Consider the following 10,352-nt stretch of genomic DNA (forward strand, 5'->3'; position numbering starts at 1 on the left):
AAGACGCAGCTTTTCATCATCCATGTTGGGCTGTTGTATGACGTGTGGATTACTCTGCTTGCTGGATTCTTGCATTACCACAAACACTGCCTTTATTTTGTGATTTCTGTGCCGCTTCCCACTTCTATTGGCACTGTGATATATCAGCACGTGAGGGCTGCCACAATCATGTGTCAATAGGTTATTGCTGGAGCCTGTGATATAGAGACCATCCTGGACCAGGGAAGACTTGGTACAGAAGCACCTAGAGAGGGGGGTACAGGGGCTTCATTTCAATTTTAAACTTAGCTGGATTGTGTTTAGCTACAAGAATGGAAAGTAAAATAATAAAATCTTAATTTTTTTTTTCTATTTGGCAAAATCGTCCATCAGAGGTTTGGCCACTGCCGAAAAGTTTTTGATGAACTTACAGTAGTAGCTGGCGAAACCCAAAAAACTTTGTAATGCCTTTAAGTCTTGAATATAATACCAATCCAGTACCGTCCGGACTTTGGCCAGATCCATGCAAAAACGGTGAATGATAAGAACTAACCCTGAATGGAGAACATACATTTCTCTGGTTTGACAAATAATTTATTATCTTTGAGTATCTGTAAGACCTGCCTGATATGTACCTGATGTGACTGGAGGTAAGTAAATTAATATGTCATCAAGATTGGTTTGTTGTGATCTACCTGCCAGATGACTAAAAATGTCACTAACAGTGTTGAAAGAAAGCGGGAGCATTAGTCAACCCAAATGCCATCACAAGCTTTTCATAGTGCCCCTCAGGAGTATTGAAGGCCATCTTCCACTCATCTCCTCAATGTGAATGAGATTATAAGCCCCCCTGAGGTCTAGTTTAATCAAATCGTAGGAGCCAATTTTTTTTCTAAAGAGGTCGGGGATGAGAGGGAGAGGATATGCATCCCAGACCGTGATCCGATTAAACTCGCGAAAATCAAGGCGGGGGCGCAACCCCCAGTCTTTTTTTTTGACAAATAAAAACCCCACTGCAACGGGAGATGAAGAACGTCTTATAGGGCCCAATGGTAGACTGACTGACCATTCTGTTCTGAACTGCCACCCTAAGATGGCTTCCCATTATATACCTACTGTATAAGTGCTCCCTCTAACGGCTTCCTCCACCCACACCCACTACTGGTTCCCCCTACCTTTGGGTTCCCCCCACTCCAGCCAGGGACAGGGCTCAGCAGCTGCACTCTGCATGTTGGATGCAGGTGTTTTGGGGGGTTCTGTGCAGCACTCCCATCTTACCTGAGTGAAGGGAGACACCACACCTCTGGGTGAGGTGCAGTACCACTGTGGCGACTGAACACTCAGGGGCGCCACATTCCCCCCCCCGGTAAAACACAGCACGTCCGCGGGCTGGAACAGATCAAAACCAGGCATAACTGACATGCAAAATTTTTAAGATGCATCAGCATATTTGAGCATAAAACAACATTTCTTCCCTTTATGGGAGGCACATTTCTTTTAACGTTACTGGTTACATTATAAAACATCATAAGAGTATTGTCATATAAAACAATTTTCAAGACAGTTCCAGCACCAGGGTGCAACAGTAGCAGCATGAGGGACCCGTCCACAAACCCTCAACGTAGGCCCTGGGCATGGCTGCAGGGCATAGACGATCCAATCCTGGACCTCGTCTTCCGCCACGCCAAACGGGTTTTTGTTCTGAGGTATATTTGTAATTATAAAACCAATAGGATGCACTTTAAGAAGTGCTAAACTATGTACAATGTCAACGTCCGGCTTCTCACAGTCCTCAGCCTGTCAGTCTCTGTACCCTGACGGGTAACTGGGTAGCAAACATGAAGTCAACTGCACCCTTCCGGGCAACTTATGTACAGTCCAGTTAACTAAAACAGTTTAACAGTGGGGCCCCCTCCGGGGGAACCCCTGGTTTCTGCAGGCTGACCCAGCCTGGTCATCAGCCTCAGGCTGCAGGGGGACCAGGGATGGAGCAGCGCCAGCCGCATTTGGGACAGGGACATCACTCCGACCTGCTCCCGCGACTGCGTCAGCTCGGCCTGACACCTCCCGGTCTTTACGCAGCTTCTCTCCACCGCCTCTCCTCTTTCGGGGGCGGTCCCATGGCACTTTGCTGTCGGTCACTCCCTGTGTCGGCCTCCCCGCTTTGACGGACACATCTATGCGGACAGTCACTGTTGCAAGGGGCAGGGCCTGCTTTTGGAGCCATTCTGGGACCCGGCCCACGACGGGAGGTTCCATTCTGTTGTTCTTTAGCACGCACATAATGGCGCCCGTTCTTCTGGGGCGGGCGCCACATTCAAGGCAGAAAACACTTCTTTAGGCGCACATTACCCGCAGATGGCAGGCTGGTCACGTATCCTGTTCGTGACGCCAAGTGGTGACTCGCTGCCCCCTGGGCCGCGGGGCACACGGCAGCCGGGCCGTATGGCTGCTTTGGGGAATATCACGGTGGCTGGCCCGGGGCGGTCAGCGCAAAAGGGATTATTTATAGGATTTGTCGTGAAGCCACCTGTGGTGTCTGGTGAGGATCACCAGCGCTGCAACAGTCCTCTGAGGCAGATGTTAGGGCAGCTAGAGATGGAACGGCTCCCCACAGGTGGCGCGGGCCTCAGGGCAGTGTAAATAGATGGAGGGTGCGCTGGGCATTGTAGTGCAGGGAGGGAAATGGCACCAGTGAAGGAATAGACGGAGGCAACTCAGTGCAGTCGTCCAAGATTTTAATTCACAGTTCTTCAGGAAACACAAAAGTGCAAGTTACAGGTGAAGGCCTCCCACGTTGCGCCGTGTTCACCCTGGCAGGGGTTCAATCCTTCCTCAGGAAGTTTAGGAATGCTTGGCAGAACCCCACTTTCTCGTGTTCCTACTTTGACCGTCTTCACACTAGGTCCTTCTCCCTGCTGCCCTGCGCTGCCCACTCTCAATCCCGCTCGGGTATGCTGAAGTCCTTCCTGTACGTCGGATCCGGGACCAACCTGACCCCCTGGAGATTAGAATGGGGCAACCGATCCCTCTGTCTTCTGACAGATGCGGGGCGTATGGGTGCTGTCCTGCACGCGCCGTACCCCTGGGATCTCTTCTTAGAATGGAGCCTACTCCCTTCTCCCCTCCGGGGCCTCTATCCCGGGCCCTTCTTGTGGAGCAGAGCTCCTGCTGAGCCTCTGCTCCCAGACAGTCCTCACTGACCGTCTGTACTGTACTAACTGACCATTCTGTTCTGAACTGCCACCCTAAGATTGCTTCCCATTATATACCTACTGTGTGCTCCTTCTAACTGCTTCCTCCACCCACACCCACTACTGGTTCCCCCTACCTTTGGGTTTCCCCCACTCCAGCCAGGGACAGGGCTCAGCAGCTGCGCTCTGCATGTTGCCCTTCCAGCCGGTCTGAAGCAGTGTAATGTTGGATGCAGGTGTTTTGGGGGGTTCTCTGCAGCACTCCCATCTTACCTGAGTGAAGGGAGACACCACACCTCTGGGTGAGGTGCAGTACCTCTGTGGCGACTGAACCCTCAGGGGCGCCACATGCCCACGATGCAGAAATGCTCCGGATTTTTCCTGAGTGTTTCTGCATCTCCCTGGCAGAAAAAACGCATGCAGATTTTACATGCGTTTTTCCTGCCAGGGACAAACGTAAGTGAAGCATTTTTCACATGCATGTCCGCATGCGGGTTGTCAACCGCTTTCCAAGCGATTTTAGCATCACTTGGAAAGTGCTTGACAACTTGGTCACACTATATAAATCCTTGCAACCGGCATGTATTTATATAGTGTGAACAAGTTAATAGTTGAAAAAAAGAATAAAAATGGTAAAAAAAAAAAAAATAGAATTAGACTTACCGGTAATTCTGTTTCTAAGACCCTCCACGACAGCACACCTGGAGGTAGCCTCCCCATCCTAATTAGGGACAGGAAAACAAGATGTTAAATAGCCCCTCCCTGCTACAATCCCCAGTGTTTTCAAAGGACCACACAGTATGAATGCTCTAAATATTTATTAACACTAAGGATTTTTCCAATCAATAAAGAAATGGAGGGAACTACCCATGCTGTTGTGGAGGGTCTTAGAAACCGAATTACTGGTAAGTCTAATTCTATTTTCTCCAATCCCCTCCATGACAGCACACCTGGAGTAATACCAAAGAATGAATTTTAGGGAGCGACAACAGCCTGAAGGACTTTCCTTCCAAATGCTAAGTCTCTATTAGATATTACATCTAGTCTATAATGTTTAGCAAAGGTATGGACAGACGACCATGTAGCTGCCCTGCAAATCTGCTCAATGGATGCACTAGCTTTTTCCGCCCAGGAGACCCACATAGCTCTAGTAGAAAGAGCTTTCAAAGATTTCAGAGGAGGCAAATCTTGAACTATGTATGTTTCACAAATTGCTTTCTTAATCCAATTTGCTAGCATATTTTTGCAATTTTCTTTCCTTTATTGGGGCTTCCATATTGGACAAATAGGTTCTGATCCTTCCTCCAGGTTTCAGTCTGCCTCAAATAGCGGATTATAGTCCTTCTTACATCCAACGCGTGGAATTCTTCTTCCTTGCTATTTGATGGATTTTGACAGAATGACGGAAGAATTATTGGCTGAGACATATGAAAATTAGACGACACTTTAGGTAGAAAAGAAGGATCCAACTGGAGGATGATCCTGTCCTCCAAAATACGACAATAAGTCTCTCTGATAGACAGGGCTTGGATTTCACTCACTCTTCTGGCTGTAGTCAGAGCTATAAGCAATGCCGCTTTCCAAGACAATTTGTCTATGTGTGCCTCGGCTATTGGCTCGAAAGGATGCATAGTTAGGCCTCTAAGAACTACGTTGAGATCCCAAGGTGGAACTATTTTAGCTCTTGTTGGATTAATCCAAGAAGCAGCTATCATGAACCTCTTAATCCATCTGTTTTGGGCCAAATCAGCATCAAAATAGGAACTTAAAGGCGAGACTTGGGCCTTCAGCGTGCTTGGTCTTAATCCTTTAGACAGACCGTTCTGTAGGAAATCCAAGATTCTGGCCACGTCAGGCCGAAAGGGATCTAATGGACGAGGCTCATACCATAGCTTGAAAGCTTTCTAGATTTTTCCATAGATGGAAATTGTGACTGGTTTTCTGCTTTTCTGCTGTGTATGTGACTCGCCCCCAGGGGTGTCGTGGGGCACCCGGCAGCCGGGCCTAAGACTGCCTGCGGGGATTATCGCGGTGGCTGGCCCAGGGCGGTCAGTGCCAAAAGGAATTATTTGTAGGGAATTTGTTGTGACGCCACCTGTGGTGTCTGGTGAGGATCACCAGCGCTGCAACAGTCCTCTGAGGCAGATGTCAGGACAGCTTGAGATGGAACGGCTCCCCACAGGTGGAGCAGGCCTCAGGGCAGTATAAATGATGCAGGTTGCGCTGAGCATTGTGGTGCAGGGAAAGCGATGGCACAGCAGGAGTAACGGACAGAGACAGGGGATTTGCTTCATTTCCTTTACTGGTACAGCTGTTAGGTACGGTCCAGGGTACTCCAGATGAAGGGCGCACTTTTGGACTTCTCCCCAGGGAGCAGGTATAGGGCCTCCTGATCCGTGTCTGTCCCTATGTATGCTCCTGGCCAGCCTGTAACTGAGCCTAGCTTATGTGTCCTGCTTTTACTTCACCAGATGCTCAGAAATAGGACCTCTGGTTGGTAACCACTTTCCCTGGACGTCGGGGCCTTCGTGGTTCCTGATCCTGTGTGTGTCTAGCCTTCAGGTTTGTCAGGGACTTGTAGTCCTCCTGGGATTCCGGTTATCCCCACTGGGTGTAAAGGGTCCCTGTAGGCGCGGATCCGGTGTCCGGTAGATATAATGGGGTGAGCTTATTGTGCTCCTCTGCCCCCTTGGTTTCACTCCCCTTTTTCTCCTTGCCGTCGGCCACACTCGGGGCCCTCACTACTAGGCAGCTGACGTGCTGCGTCTTCACCGCTATCTGAGTGTCGGCACGCTCTCAGGCTCTCTCTCAGCCTGCCTGCTCTGCTCTGACTCTGAGCACTCACTAATCAACTGAGCTGCCTGGCTCCACCTTCCCTATATATATCCCTATCTGGGCTCCCTCTGCTGGTATGAGTTGGAAGGTAGAGGTGTTTGTATCTAGTGAGGGCCTCTTGTGGAGAAATCCATCCATGCACCCTTCTGGGTTCTGTGGCACCAATGCACAGCAGGGCGCCACATTTGGATCACCTGTACTGAGAAGCCTCTGGCTTTTCAGAGGGTGGTCTCAGAAGCCAAGCTGCTAGAGCCAAATTCTGAGGGGCCGGATGGAAAATCTGGCCCTAATGCAGCAGATCGTGGATTCAAGGAAGCATCAATGGATCATCCATTCTTAGACTGCTCAATGTTCCGAACCATGCTCTTTTTGGCCACATTGGAGCTATTAGGATAGTCTTGAGCCCTTCCGACCTGATTTTTTGTAAAGTCCTTGGTATTAACAGAATCAGGGGAAAAGCATTAGCGAGCCCAACTTTCCAAGGGTGAGCGAATGCATCTATCCCTGTTGCTGAATCCCCGGGTTTCAAAGAGAAAAAGGCTCTTACTTTTGCGTTTTCCTGGTTCGCAAACAGGTCCACATCTGGGTATTCCCACTTTTGAACAATCATCTGAAATATCTTCGAGTTCATGCTCCACTCCCCTGGATGAATGTATTTTCTGCTCAGAAGATCTGCATGATAGTTGTCGGAGCCCCTCAGATGCAGAGCCGATAAGGATAGTAGATTATGCTCCGCCCAGTGGAAGATCCTTTCGGAGATCATCTGTAACCTCCTGTTTCTTGTACTTCCCTGATGTCTCAAGTGGGCTATAGTTGTCATATTGTCCGAGTAGACTCTGACATTCGACCCCTGAAGCACAGTAGTGGCTGCCCATAGGGTTTCTTCCACCACTTTCATTTCTCTTAAGTTTGAGTACTGCTCTGCTATTTCTTGCGACCAGACCCCTTGGAAGGCCACGTGGGAGACTACTGCTCCCCATCCTCTTTTGCTTGCGTCTGTTTTGACGGATAACAAGGGAAGTTGAATCCATGCTGAACTTTTCTCCAGATTTCCTGGACAGAGCCACCAATTTAAAGATGCTTTCACCTTCTCTGGCAGATGAATTCTGTTGGAGAGGGAACTTGGAGATCTGTCCCAACAGGAAAGGATGTAGTTTTGAAGGACCCTTGAATGCGCTTGAGCCCAAGGTACCGCCTAAATAAATGAGGTCATGGACCCGAGGACGGACATGGCGAATCTTAATGACACTCCTCTCTGGTTCTTTAGTGCATAAACTTTCGACCTCAACTGAATCTGCTTCTCTTTTGGCAGAAAAGAGGCTTGTTGCTGAGAATCCAGGAGAATTCCCAAGGAGGTCTTCCTGGTGGAGGGAATCAGATCTGACTTTTGGTAGTTTATCAACCATCCCAAGGATTCCAGGATCTGGAGGGTCATCTGGAGGTCTCTTTCCAAACTTGAAACCGAGGGAACCATCACCAAAAAATTGTCTAAATATGGGACGATGCAGATATTCAGTTTCCTTAGATAAACCTACTACCTCTGCCATGATCTTTGTAAACAGGCGGAGTGCTGACGAAATGCCGAAGGGGAGTACATTGAATTGAAAATGAAGTATCTCTCGGTTCTGAGTTACAGCAAATCTGAGAAATTTTCTGTAATCCTGATGAATTGGCACGTGGTAGTAAGCCTCTGGCTGGTCTACTGTTGCCACGACAAATCCTTTTCCAATCAATAAGCTGCCATTGAGGAAGGAAGCTCGCAATTCTGCCTCCTACCTTCTTGGCGTCATTGTCTGTCCTGCCTAGAACCTTGAAAGATATTCCTACCTCTTCCCCCTTTTGTGTAACTCCAGCGACCAGTTTTACCCTTGCCTCTGTACTGAAATGCTTGCTGCTGTTGTTGTTGAGGGAGAAGAAATGGTCTCTTTCTGAAACTTTTTGGATTCTTTGGCTCTGGCAGAGACTTCTTCTTGTCGGATGCTTTCTCCAACAACTCGTCTAGCACCGCCCCAAACATATACTCTCCTTTAAATGGAATGGAACAAAGCTTAGATTTTGATGCGTTGTCCCCACTCCACATCTTCAACCACAGAGCTCTTCTCATAGAATTTGATAATGCTGCCGATCTTGCCGCAATCTTGACCGACTCCGCCAAGGCATCCGCTAGGAATCCAGTGGCCTTCTGCAGAAAAGGAAGAGATGCTAGGAGGTCCTCTTGAGTGGTACCTTTCCAGAGATGTTCCTCTAGTTGTTGGAGCCAGAGGAACATGGAACGAGCTACACAAGTTGAAGCGATATTAGTCTTCAGTGAAGCCGCCGATGTTTCCCATGCCTTCCTTAGAAGGCTGTCCATCTTCCCATCCATAGGATTTTTGAGCTGTGACGAGTCTTCAAAGGGAAGGGTTGTTTTCTTCGCAACCCTTGCCACCTGTACATCAACCTTCGGGACTTCCATCCATAGCTTAGCCGCCTTTTCATCTAGAGGGAATCTATCCTTCATTTCTCCTGCCATACTAAGCCTTTTCTCAGGTGACTCCCATTCATCCAAAATAAGACTCCAAATGTTGTCATGCACAGGGAACACTACCTTCTTCTTGGATTTCAGACCGCCAAACATTTCATCCTGAACTGTACGGGTTTCCTTCTCCTCTTCCACCTGCATCGTGTCTCTCACCTGCGACAACAATTCCTCCATATTCTCAGACGAAAAGTAATATTTCCTATCTTCCTCATGATCTTCACTTAGGACCCCTTCTTCCGGTTCCTCCATAGACCCTAATTCTGAATCAGAGGTCTCCCTAACCGTATATTTTCTCCTTTTGGGGGGAGATGGACCTTCAGCTCTGGCTTGTGAGAAGGAGGCTAGGGAAGATTGTATTTCCTGCCGAACCATTCCCCTGACTTCTTCCATAAGGGAAGGCTGTTCTTCCTTCACAATGTTGTCAGTGCATTTCCAGCATAGGGGTTTCTTATGCCCTGAAGCCAGCTTTTTTATACAGATGGCACATTTGCGAACTGTAGTGCTTTCTCCCACTGTCGGTGCCGGATCCTTGTCTCCCTAAATTAAAAATAAAAAAAGGGGAGATTTAAAATATATTTAGGATCCTGCTCAAAAGAGAGTGGGGAATAACCTAGGACCTAGTACTTACTGGGGCCGGGTTAGCGCTGGGCTCTGCAGACGCAGGCTTTGGAACAGCACCCTCCATAGTAGCAGAATATTCTGTCCTACCTTAATGGAGTATTCTCATCTGGGTCTTTTATAGGGGAGACCGAGATCCAGTGCCAAATTTTCACCTATCTGGTGAAGGATCCTCATTTTCAGGGCAAACCGCGGCTTCTCCTTTTGAATTTCCCGCCGCGGCCCCATGCGTTCCACGGTGGAACGCACCAGAAGTGACGTCCCGCTGGCCAAAAGCCTGACTTCCGGCACGCCGCCATGGAGGACAGAGGAGACTCCGGCCGGGGAGCTACAGGAGGCCCCCAGCCCCCAAAACCCTACTCGGCTTTACACGCAGGCGAGTGTGTGTGTGGGGGGTCCCGCTCTCAAGGAGACACGGGAGCTGCAGCCCGGCAGGTAAATTTAATAGGGCCCTGCTTGCCGGCTGCAGGCACCCCAGGTAACCTCTTCATCCCATAGGGACAGGAAAACACTGGGGATTGTAGCGGGAAGGGGCTATTTAACCTCTTGTTTTCCTGTCCCTAATTAGGATGGGGAGGCTACCTCCAGGTGTGCTGTCATGGAGGGGATTGGAGAAAATAACATTATACTTACCTTCTGATGGCCCCCGGTCTTTTCTCCACTGCGTCCGGTCTCTTGTACGGCTCGCGTTGGTGTGAAAGGACCTTCCATGACATCATTTAGTTATGTGACAGGTCACGCGACCGCCGTGACCAGTTGAACATCCGCAACAAGACCACAGAGAAACAAATCAAGAAGAAACGTCACACTCACCGGAGTGTTGATCAGGTTCAGGAGATACTTCTTTCCCTCGTAAGTGTAAAACAGAGACGCAGTCAGGGCCTTCACCGTAATCCCGCACTCCCTCTCCACCTGCAGCTTGTCCAGAACTTGCTTATTGGAGGAGGCTTTTGGCATACAACCTGAGGGAAGGAGCGAGACACCAGAATCCACACTGTTAGATCGTAGTGGCAGTGTCTCCCTCCATACTAGTCTGTCAATGGTAGCTTGTTTCTGTGTTTTATATATGTATTTTAGGTGTGTAAACCCTCTTCATGTGTACAGCAGCCTGGAATGAACGCTGCTTAAAAAATAAATAATAGAGTAAGGCCTCATTCAGACTTTCATCAGCTTTGTTTTGCATCCGAGAAGCTCTAAACTTTGAT

This window comes from Phyllobates terribilis, unplaced genomic scaffold (genome assembly GCF_046119375.1).
Source record: "Phyllobates terribilis strain yellow unplaced genomic scaffold, ASM4611937v1 Scaffold_1036__1_contigs__length_458957, whole genome shotgun sequence".
Classification (NCBI taxonomy): Eukaryota; Metazoa; Chordata; class Amphibia; order Anura; family Dendrobatidae; genus Phyllobates; species Phyllobates terribilis.